Here is a 12,875-nt window from a genome sequence, read left to right as displayed (position 1 = left end):
TTTCATGACAAAGAATTTGAGTCAACCATTCTGTTATGCAAGGAAAGTGGAACCATTGCTTCACCTAAACATCGTTTAAAAATCACGTAAATCCAATGCTAATCCACTATTAGTTCACCAAGTTCACGATTATAGTAGCGGAACATATTTTGAGCTATTTAGATTACCCTTTGTTTCGAATTTGATTTAAAATTCATTTAAAATTCCAATCAATAACGAATAATCAAAACAAATTAATTTTAAGATAAAAATACGGTGTACAAAGATATGTACAATAATTTGTACAATGTAAGAGTATTACTTTTTCATTGTACTTTTTCCATTTGAAAGTTTCCTGTATAGAAGTTCGCGTTGCAGTCTTTGAATGTATACTGAATATGCAGAAATTTTCTCATTGAAAACTTGCACAGCTGTTTGTTCGGGGAGATGAAGGCAGAGCACTGATGTAATGGAAACGTACATAGAAGTGTGGTCAGATAAGAAGACATTGTTACTGGGGATGCACAAGGAGGCATATCTGGCTCACTGGCCACGCTTCGCTTGGTATGTTTCGGTTCACTGCACGCGCAGATTCTACTTCCATTTCTGAAGAAATCGTGAAAGCCTTCCCAGAAAACCTCTCTCTCTCTCTCTCTCTCTCTCTCTCTCTCTCTCTCTCTCTCTCTCTCTCTCTCTCTCTCTCTCTCTCTCTCTCCACTGACACAATATAGTCTGTATCAATGGTGCCTACATTACCAAACTCCGAATCAATAATGATATTCCTATGGACAGCGTGTCGTTCTAAAGGTATGATATAGTGTCGGCAGGAGGCGATAAAGGATGCAAGAAAGTCACAACGTCGTCTACGCAGATTTGTCCGAAGTAAATGTAGAGATTCGTGAGGAAAATATTTAGACAGGAGCTATAACAGTATGGTATATGAGAGCTACGAAACTTTCCTATTCCGTAAAGATTTTTTCGATAAGCTTCGTATCAATAAGAAAAGAAATTCGCCGTGTTTCGTATCAATCACAACAACTTTTCTTTTTTTCGTGTTTGATGTCAATAGCGAACCGAGTCTTACATGGATATCTGCATTGCGTAAAATAATTCACTGCAACAAGCTACACGCGTATATTTCAGAAGAGGATTGTTGGGAAACGATTCGGTTCTAAGGGACCTTCGTTATCAGTATTTTTTTTTTGTTGCAAAAGAGCTGCATAAAATTTAAGGTTACGCATATTTTAGACATCCGAATGATATTATTATATACCCTTACAGTAATCGTATGATGAAAGTAGAATATAAATTCTGATGTTATTCTGTCAAGGCACATAGAGAATAAAGGATCTATAGATGTTGACATTTATTCATTTCATTCTTTTGTGGCCTGCTAACTGAAGGACGTGACAAATAATATTGGCCATGAAGTATTCATTCCGTGTTGGCTATATACAAAATGATTTTTTTAATTTTTTTTTCACAATGTAATGATGCGTACGTAATCAAAGGGTTTACATTTTCACTTTGAATACTTTGAATTTTCATTCTGAATACATAAATTTTCAATAAATGTGAGCAACAAAATTTAAATTATTTTAATTAAACGAATATTTTCAATTAACATTTCATAATTTGTAATAATCGGTGCACATGGGTCAAAAGGCAATTCAACAGATAATTTGTAAAGTGCATTTGATCAAGATGAACATGCATTAAAGTAATGAATAATAGCTTGTCCCAGAATTAGGAAGTGTGACAGCTTTCGACAATGAGTAATTCAACTTCTGATTTCTAATTTAATTGTGTTTTGTAGCACAAGAAATATACGAAATTTACCTCTTTAGTCATCTACATATTCTATATTCACATATCTTTCCTGATTCCATTCTCAATTGAAAAGCAGCTGCTAGAAATCTCTAGGTCTATTATTTCATTTTAGTTTATTTAGAAATGAGGTCACGTTATGTTGAGCTCATTTAAAAGTTTAATAAAAAAATTTAGAGTACAGATTGGTTTAAAAATTTAAACCAATTTAAGTCTTGTATATATGTATAGTTGGTTTTAATTTTTTATAATTTTCTAATATTTCATCTAATAATCAGCTGTTGAAATGTAATGAAAACATATGGAGTGCCAAGATAAATTAAAAGACAGCGAATTTGTAGCATGTGGAGTCATCCAGCTACGTATTTAAGCCGCAGATACGGAAAATGATTACATATCCCTAAAAATCGAAAATTAGCGAAAAAGATTTGCTACGGTGATTTTAACAACGAAACGATGTCCAGCATAAGTTTTTACTAACAGGAAAAATATAAAATTTAATTTACTAAAATAAAGAAACTCCTATATTCTACTGGTTTTCGAAAAAGTTTATTGTAACTAAATAACTATTATTTCATGACACTATGAAAAAAATGAAAATACCCTTATATGGAATAAATATTTATTGGATATTCCTACACGAAAAAAGAAAAGCAAAGAAATTCTGTTTTATTGTCAAATGACATTCTGTGATTATTTTTTGTGAGAAGCATCAACAACCTTCCATTTTTGTAAGACTAACAATAAATGTAATCATGTGACGTTACTAAATTCCTGATAATTTCTATAATTCCTCTCTTTTATATCATTCAGCTATTCTTTGCTGACTTTATCAACATTTCAGGAGAATAGTTTATAATGAAAGTGCAATAAATGAAGCTTCTGGATGATAGTCATTACAACCTAATAAAAGAAATCTGTTCAGCCATCTTAAATGTAATTTTGAAATGAGGATCTTTATTGTTCCAACGATATTTGGCTATATCGTATTTTTGAAACACTTCTTTTCACTTATGATTACTTTTCCTTGGAGACAGGATATCGAGTTAATCTTCACATGTCTGACTTATACTAAAACACCTTATTGCAAACAGCGGACTTGAAGAGTAGGTCATTTATAGTAAAGTAATTACTTATAATTATAAGTAACATACTCACCATTCTTAACTAAAAATTACTTCGTTAACTCTAATCTTATATAGAATCGTGGGAAGTATATAGTATTTAGATCCACTAAGCATTTAGGGAAACACTTGTGCTTGGATAAAGATTTCGCTCTTCATTTACTCCATTTATTTTATCTAGTGCTTGTTACATGCTAACCTGCTCCATGCATACAGAAAACATGCCATTTCGTGCACTCAGAATTCAATCACAACATGCAAGTAGACACCTTTAGCGATATTCTAAATACCATAAATGAGCAAATAATCTTATATATATTTCACTTGAAAGAGGTTTAATATTTCCATTAATGTTTCTTAGGAATGATAGACTAAGAAGAATGCAGTAATAAATCCAATTAGTAGCAAAACATATATTACTCTCATTTTGTCTGAGTCAAGTAAATTTTCTTGCCTCTGATAATATAATTTCAAACTTACAGTCTGCTTTTCTCAATTGTAAATGACAACATCCTTTCGTTGGAAAGATCTGGATTAAGTTTTCTCGCCTAGGATCTGAAGAACATTTACAGGGTGTTTTCAACTAAGGGCGAGATGGCTAGTCTCATAACGATATCTAACAGTCTTTCTGTTCTGAAAATTTGGGTTTTTGTCTTCTGCACAGCATGCAAATCAACCAGCAAAATTCATTTAATTAACGAACATAATCACTTGCTATTCTCAGTGGCTTCGGCTGTAATTCAAACCAAACCAAACCCCATATAACTTAGTCCAATGAAGGTTCCTACTATAAGTATAGAATGATTGCATTCAAACTTCTGGACAGTGGTAGAGCTGAAGGTACCACATAGCTATCATTTCTGAAGCTCAGGAAAAAACGAATACCGATGTTTGGAGGGCATGCAAAAAACAATTTTATTAATTAATTTTTTTCTTTAATTAAATTTCCAACTTTAAAAATATGGAACTGATTTCCTTATGTGGTTTGATAATTCTTTAACATCTGGAAAAGCTGTCGCAGAATTCTAGATAATGCAGAAATAGAGCTATCTAAATTAAAATGCGTGCATGTGGATAAAAAGGCAAAGTATGGATATTTCATAGAGACACCAGTTTAACTGAAGTACACTGCTTGGAAAGATGTGAACGAACAGCCCCATGAGCAAGGTTCTTCTTGCCATCTAGCGAGTCACGTGTCTGTATTCAGTATAAACTGGAGGAACATGATGGTTCCCCAAGTCAGTGCAACCGTTTCCGGGCGAAACTGATGCGAGAAGGAAAGAGGTGTTGTGATAGGATGACATGTTGCAGGCCTATTTGTTCAGCAAATTTTGAAAAATTCTGCAGTTTCAGTTTAACAATCAGTGATACCATACTGAGATGGAAATGCAGGAAGACCACTGCAAGTCTTGCCCCTAGTGGACGATCCAGCACACTCACCGAACGTGAGCGTAGGGTACTATGAAGGATAATAGGTAAAAACGCCATTCGTTGCGACACGTTGAATGCGTGGTTCCAGACTTCGACTGGAACACGAATCTGCACAAAAACATTCAGAACTGTGGTTCACAATATGTTTTTCCATGGTGCTACCACAATAATGCAAGCCCTTAATTAGCCGAACCAACAAGCAGCGTCGTCTTCAATGGTGCAAAGAGTGTGTACATTGGTACGTGGAAACTTGGAAAGCTATCTTAAAGAGCGACAAATCACGCTACACCTATCGAGCAGTGCACATGGATGGGTGTAGGTGTGGCAGATACCCAGTGAACATTTTTTTACAAGTGTGCGTAACCCTACCCATGAAATTCGTAGGTGACATTGTGATAGTATGGTCTGGCATCGGACTTGTTTGTGGTGGCACGAACATCGAACTCCGAATATTCTGAACATTCTCGATAATCCGATGCTTCCTACTTTGTGTCGTTTATACGGAAATGATCACTGTCTCTTTCAGCAAGGCAATGTACCATGTTATGTCTGCTGCTGCTGTAACTGCGTGGTTAGTGGACATGAACGTCACCACACTTGTCTGGCCCACAGAACCCTGATCTCAACCCTATTGAATATGTGTGTGTTGAATTGGACCTCATTATATGACTCCAGGAAAATTGGTCCAAACTTCTGATTTATCGCTATCGTACTATACGATTGTGGAAAGTATGTCCCATAAGATCGCTGCAGTCATCACAGAGAAAAGTGGTCCTACATCTTCTTAAGTTGAGGCCCCATGGCTGTTTGTTCCTCACACTGTGGAGTCCGTCAATTTCTTTTTAAGCAATGTATGAAACACGTTCCAATGCTGCTGAACCAATACGTGAGAAAATTATAAAATTAGAATTCACTAAGGAATACGGCGTTAATAAACAAATGCACAACAAATTTTAATATTTCTCTACTTTAAACGAAATAGTTGATAAAAAAAAGACATCGTACTGCTGAACTCAAACCTCATTTCAGAATTTGAATATTACACGCAGCACACAAAAATTCTACTTTTTTTATAACTTGTTTTCCATAGTAGCCATGTCCTGAATAGTCCTTTCTCCATTCTTTGCTAGCTGCATCTGATCTAGTTGTTAATAAATTCTCAAAGAAATCAATGAGTGTTATTAATATTTAAAAAACCAATTGATTTAGTTCACAGTTTAATGTTTATACGGCCTAAGAAACGTTACCTACAGTATTGCGTACTAGTACTCTTGATGAGATAAGGTTTAGAAATTTTCGTAATCATGGATCTAGATGTCGAACATGATCAAGTCGCTTCAGTTCTTCATTACGCAGGGTGTACGGGTAATTGTGGCCTCCTATAGGGTAATGAAATTCATCTACCATCTACATGCATTCCTAAATCGGCTCGCGGTTGGATTGTTTGATGAATGAATGCGTTATTCTTTGGGCAGTCAGACCAGAAATTATCCAACTATATCCTAACCTTAACATATTAGCAATATTAGCTATAATATAATAATTAGTAATATAGCATAATTTAAGCGTTCATTTCACCAAGGAAGTTAGAACAAACCAACCAACCAAACAAGAGTAATTTTCTACTTCATTTATTTGATTGTCGAAATTGATGTCTTCATAAATGTTCTTGTCTTAAGGACCAACAAAATTCCTTTTCGCAATTTATCTTCATTTGTCCTGGAGATTTATTCAACTAAGTTAATTAATTGATTATGTTATTTGGAAATTTCGTAAAAATTTTAAATCCAAGTTAACGCGAAAAAGCAATGTCAAGAAAACTGTTTTTTTTTTCATATTTAGTAGAGGCAAAACATTCTTCTGTCCTGGAGCAAACTTCTGCCCAGGAAATCAGTCTTTAAAATCATCTTAGCTATCTTCTATCACTAAATTTTTCATATAATGTGAACTATTTTACAGAAACGTTATTGATTTTTTCTGACCATTGTGCCTGCCTGCCTGCCTGGCTTGGTTAACGTACCTGCTCTCCAATCAATTGGTCGTAGCTTCGAATAACAGCATGAGCTTGGTTGGTTGTATTGTTGTCTTTAGGTGGGAGATGAATTTCATTGTCCGCTGAGGACCAAAACGCCGTTTATTGGAGATATTCTCTTGGAACTTTCCCATAATAATACATTGGCTAACGAAATATTATAAACATCCACGTAAAAAGTATCGTGTGTGTGTGTGTGTGTGTGTGATCGAAGTGCTCGTGTAATATCATAGCAATCTTATTGTGCTGAACAGATTATCTGATATTTTCTCAATAATGAACGTAATATCCACACGAGGTCGCGTGTTATTTATATGCAATTCTAAGTTATGTTAAAGTAAGCTGACTGTTAACAATGCTAAAACGTAAGTGATATAGCTCCATCTAATATCTATACATTTATCGAAACCGTAAATATTATTCCAGAGTTCTAAATGAATAAATATACACAATTATATCGTGAGTTAGTTTGGAATTAATACTGCCTTTTTCTGCACGTTTGAAATTAAGCAGTTTCACATAAGAAACGGTACGTGTGAACAATTCAACAATTGTTGATTTTATTAAATGATAACCTCCATTTATTTTACTTCCCATATACAAAATATAAATTTTGAATACCTTTGGAAAGAATTTGGATCATAAGTGACGGGAGTGCTCATTTCACTGGGCAATTCCAGCAGAGTTTGTTGCGTAGACGTTGCATGAAAATGTTACCTACCTACCGACCTGAAATGTCAAGGTAGGTAGGTAGGTGCTTGTAGATCGAATGTTTGACCAGAAATTGATTCTCTTAATGAATTAAAGAAGGAATTAAATACATGAATTTATTTATTCAGTAACGTTTTTTGTCATAAGTCGATAGAATTTCCCCCCTACTCAGGTTAGTTATCAATGGCTGACGATCCTAGAAAGATTTTCTTAAATAAAAGTTTCCTTATTTCTTCTTATTTTTGTGCGTGTGTTGCTAGTACGAGTGGTATTTCCGTCATTCTTTGTGAATTGATGACGATAAAATACCTTCAACTTTAACCCCCCCCTCCCTTTTACTTTGAAAATTTAACGAAGTCGATGTTGACCAAATTAGTTTATATCTAGTTCAATCTTTAAACCTGCGTATTGTAGTAGAAAGCAAGTTTTCTTTCAAATAGACTGTGATCAGATTCAACCCGGCTTTTTAATAGAATTATTAAAAAAACTTAAGACTGTAATAATTTTTTTGTCTTCAGTCAATAACGGCCTAAATGATAGTTCCTCCCGAAATAATTGAGTAAAATATATCAGATTCGCACAAAAAATTGAACGATAATTTGACTGTTCGGAAACCTTTTAGAGTATTAGGAAATATGCCTAACAAGTTAGCAGTAAGATGAAATCTACGTTATTTCTATTATTGATCACCTAAATTTAGTTGGTTTTTTATCTTCTCAAGAGATGGAGACCACTATTCACCACGAGTGATTAATTAGAACAATGATACACTGGGATTAATCACCATGTATGAATTATTTACTTACAGTAGATTGGAATCTCATTTCACACGTGACCAAATGGCAGTAGAATAGTGACAGTGACGAATCCACCATGAACCATATTCTTGGACTTCCCACTGAAGATCAGTTAAAATCCAATAACAGTGGCTAATAATGGCATATTGGATTTAATCTTAGTATGATCAACAAAGGAACGTTTTAAATATACCAAATTGAATCAACTGTTGACCAGATAATTTGGTAGTAGGCATAATAGTCAACTATTGAAAGGTCATCCAAATAGCAATTTTGCAATTCTACAACTAGTAATTTGCAATTCCTATAACACAATGAAAGAGATATTGATAGTATCAGTGATACTACGATTGGATATTGAATAATATCTGAAATAATTATTTAGAACAAAATGGGTTTATAACTTGTATTACCTCATTAAAAACAGAAGACGTATTGCAGATGAACTTTGTTTTGAGTATGAATAAAGACTTCACGAACTCAGCGAAGAAAGATAATCTGCGTGAAATGATCAGATCATTAACAAGTTATCAATAATTTGACCCAATATTTATCTATGTTGCTCCGTACAAATCCGAATTATGAGACCTTGATCGCTCAACCGTATGCTTCACTGAAAAGGCGTCATCGAAATTAAACCAAATACCCAATATAAGACCTTCCAATAACGGAATAATGAATGTCGCTATCATCCACCAATAATAGATCACTAAAAAATAAAATTTCGTTTGACTTTATTCTACAAAATAAGTAATGTGATAGTGGTCTGCTTTTGAAAAAAATGTTGCTTTTGTTGCGATTCTTTTATAAGAACAGCAAACCGCGTTGCTGTGTCATCTCTTAAATAAAATATTCTTGAAACAAAAGCTGGTCTAGGTCGAGAAAACGCGAACGCAGTTGACCACTGCTATCTTTCGTCCACTTCGTGTTTACGGTTTGCCGCTAAAGAAATTCAAGAATCTACTTATCGCGCTGCATCTTAGGAATGTTTTCGTTGATGCACTTATCGAATAACATTCTTCCATCAAAATAAAAAAAAACTGTTCCTTAAGAAGCAGAATTTACTAAAATGAATAAATAGCACTTTTCAACAATACGCTTTAAAATAATGCGAGGAATCAAAATCTTCATAAATAATTCAAGAGGAATCAAAACCATAAGACCGTTATAAATAATACATGAGGAATCAAAACCCATTATAAGTGATAGAGGAATCAAAACCCTTTATAAGTGACACAGAGGAATCAAAACCCTTTATAAGTGACACAGAGGAATCGAAACCCATTATAAGTGACACAGAGGAATCAAAACCCATTATAAGTGACACAGAGGAATCAAAACCCATTATAAGTGACACAGAGGAATCAAAACTATACAAATAATACATGGAGAACTAGACCAGATCAAAATTGTAAAATTGTAGGGAAATATACAGCTTTCATTTTACTAATGAGCCAGTAACAAGCTTTGGAATTCATGGGCATTTTGAAGAGAGAGAGAGGAGTAAAAAGAAAGTTAAGCTTAAAAATAAAATGATTTACTAGAATTGCTAAATTAAAATTAAAAAAAAAGGAAACGAAAGCAAATAATTTTTACCGAAATGGAATTTTTCGTCCTTTAATCTTTTGGATTATTTAATTTGTTTTTATTGCTTCCTCATTAATATACTTTTATTTATTAATTCATTCTTTCATCTCCAAGTACGAATATTTGGAATGTTAACTTCAAAGCACGCAATTTAATGCTCTGTATTATCAAAAAACTTTCTATTAGTTTGTACGAATGTGAGAGGATCTCATGTTGAAGGCAAAAAATTATTAAAAAAACGATTAAATATCATTAATTCATTAAGTGCAATTAATAAATTAAGTATTCGTTCAATGTGCAAAACTTGTGTAATCATTTCACTTACTAATTAAAATTAGAGTGGAATTCGTATAGGAATCCAGACTGAAAAAAGCTCTTGAAAGTAATCGACTTTATAAGTATCTCTTTCTCAATACGTGTCGATATTTACTTCGCATTTACGGTTTTTTCCCCGAGTTTAGAAATTATTTCGGTTCTTCAGCGATGCGCAAAACAATTAAAGCAGCAGGTTGCGTTTTGTATTTATCTATTTTACTGAAGTAAAAAACCAAATGTTCTGTTGAAAAACCTACACTGTCTGTGCGAAACTGAATAACCTTTCTTCAAATGGAAATCGCTTACTTTGGGCGAGAACGTGCTCGTTTCGCTACGTTTAGTGTCTATTTACTTAGTGTTTGACGTCTAATATATAATTATATAATTTAAGCCTTTAGTTCCGTGTTCCATTAAGCTATTCATTATTAACCTTGCAGTAAGCAAGTACTCCTTTGGGGAGCCTTTCTTTAATGTGAACCTTAACGACGAAAGGCTGTTAGCCTATACATTAGTATTAGCACTGTGGATGGGCCAAGAAATAGATAATCCGGAAACTGTTAGACCAAACATCGTTTAAGCTATTTTAGCTTCACTCATATGCAGGGTAGTGGTTTTTCACACCACGATGAGGTTTCAAAAATGATTCATGTTTGGTCTCTAGAGAAGGGTTATCAAACAACAAACTTTTAAAAAAATACAAAAACATTAGTGACCATCAGTACCCACTCTACTAATGACCCATAGGTTCACACAAGCAATCATTCGTAGATGAGTCATATAAATTACCGTAGATAAGATTTCGTTATTCTATATGTAAAGTTTCAGTTTTTTGATATATTTGTTTTATTTTTTTTTTACATGTCAAGTGGCAATTGTTAGTATTTTGACTTATTGTTCTGTCCTTTATAACTAGGGATTGCTATTACCGAAGCTCTTTGACTGTGATGATGATGCATACTTTAGTATACGGGTTTACAACCTTCCAAGTTGAGAATTCATCTTCTCAGAGAAAAGGAAGTGTTATTTGGCATTATTTTATATGAAAGCAAGGATTTCTTAGTTGCAGTTTGCATGTTATATATGAAAGAAAAACAAAGCATTTAGCCAGACGTTCTCATATCAGGTATGCTCATACCGTTGATTATCTACTAGTCATAAAAATATTTGATTTTATTTCGCAGAAAAAAATGTGATATATGGGGTGATGAGTAGTTCTTTTCGGACTCCACTACAGCTTCTTTTCTGTTAATTTCTTTACTAGATAAATTTAGTTAAAAATTACAGCAGACCATAGATGAGCTTTACATGTTTTGTTTTTTCTTCTTCCTTATACCCTCTTTTACCTTGCGGTGTCGAGGGTCCATTGATCATCGGACCTCAACTCCGTTTACAGGATAAGGTGGTCAGCCTTATGCCCCGGTGTATCCTATGGCCTGTAGTATTAAGTTCACAAGGCCAGTTTGCCTGCTTTGCGGGATGAAAAACCCCAGAATAAACTGGGGAAAAAACCCTGCTGTCCACGCCCAAGACTGGCATAACTTGGCTATGGCTGAGGAAGATCCTTCAGCTCCTCACGTCACCGACGGGAATCGAACCTAGGACACTCCTTCCCCAGGCATATGGTTGCGAAGCGCATAGCCACTAGGCTGACCGCCGTTAGCCTAGTGGCTAACCTAGTGGCAAAACCGCGCGGACTAGCGACTAGGCTAGTCTGCGCGGTTTTTATTTGATAAATGTATAATAGTCTGTGCTACTTGACAATTATCCGTTACTACAAGATTCGACTAACGATGTCAATGTATTATTATTACTGCCAGGATAAAGTAATAAAAATGTTTCATTAAAATGTACTACTTGCATAGCTGTGATCAGTGAGTAGTACGTTCGTTATATTTTCGTCGTAAACTAATCGTCCTTTTTGCTTTTCTTTTAGTTAACAGGCTGTGGTATTCTGTGCCTGCTCTTTCAGCAAGATATTTGCACAGAATGTATCAAGTTCAGTTCATTAAAGTCGCGATTTGAAATGAGACCCATAGATCGTAGACAATGGGATTTTTATATGTAATAACAGTGTTCATTAAAGGTCTTAAACCTGTCGTGCCTTTCAGTAGTATGAGTGAGCTAAAGGTTAGATCAACCAGTTCTATAAGAGAAATGTATCGTGTCTGAACGACTTCGTCTCCGGTTAATAAGCGTGCCGCTTTTTTTCACTGGATATCAATCCCATCTTACACTGAACATCATGGATATGATGCGAATACTTAAAAGTAGATTCAAGATTTCGATGGCATTAAGGTTATTTGGGAATTCGAAAAAAATCAACTAGGATTATGAGACCAATGTATTCTCTTTTCATTTCATTTCTGATTTTCGGAGTGAAAAACCTACCCACATTCGTGTGATTGACTACTTTGCCATGAGTTGAAATGCCCTTAGGAAAATTCTCCTTATCCTTAAGAGATTCTGGTACAAGTTGGTAACAAACATAATTGATTCCATGAAATCAAAAAGCATATACAACTCAGTTCAATCTGCAATTAGGAGTAAAAGTGTTTCACTGATTAGTTATTACATGTTTCTTGTCTATTTTTATATCATTTTATATAACGTAAAGCACATCAGTGCCAAATAAGTGTAAAAAGTTTAGAGTTTGTATGTGCAAGTTCATATTTTTATATTTCTTTTGAGCATGAATGTTGAAATGTATATGGCCATTTATTCAATGTCTTTTTTTTATTTGTTTTGAAGTGAGTTTTAATGTTTATTTTTTTGTAATTTTTGGTATTGGTACTTTTGAGGAAATTTAATTTGATCATCAGTGCTATCGAACTTTTATGTTGGCTTCCATCGTTTTTATATTGAGAGTGGTAGTACAGAGCATGAAAGACCCACAACACGCCACACACACATGCACACATAGGACATATCCAGTCTCTAGGCATCTGTATGACTGTGATATCCCCCTCCTCTCCATGCATATCACTATACTCAAACTCCCTTCAGGAAATCCGAATATAGTGGTATGCAATTATTCGCTAGGTAATTGTTAAACTTCGTGTATTATCATCAGGT

The sequence above is a fragment of the Typopeltis vanoorti genome, chromosome 16 (genome assembly GCF_054136105.1).
Source record: "Typopeltis vanoorti isolate ZY-2024b chromosome 16, IOZ_Tvanoo_1.0, whole genome shotgun sequence".
NCBI classification, from domain to species: domain Eukaryota; kingdom Metazoa; phylum Arthropoda; class Arachnida; order Uropygi; family Thelyphonidae; genus Typopeltis; species Typopeltis vanoorti.
This window is presented reverse-complemented; position numbering follows the sequence as displayed.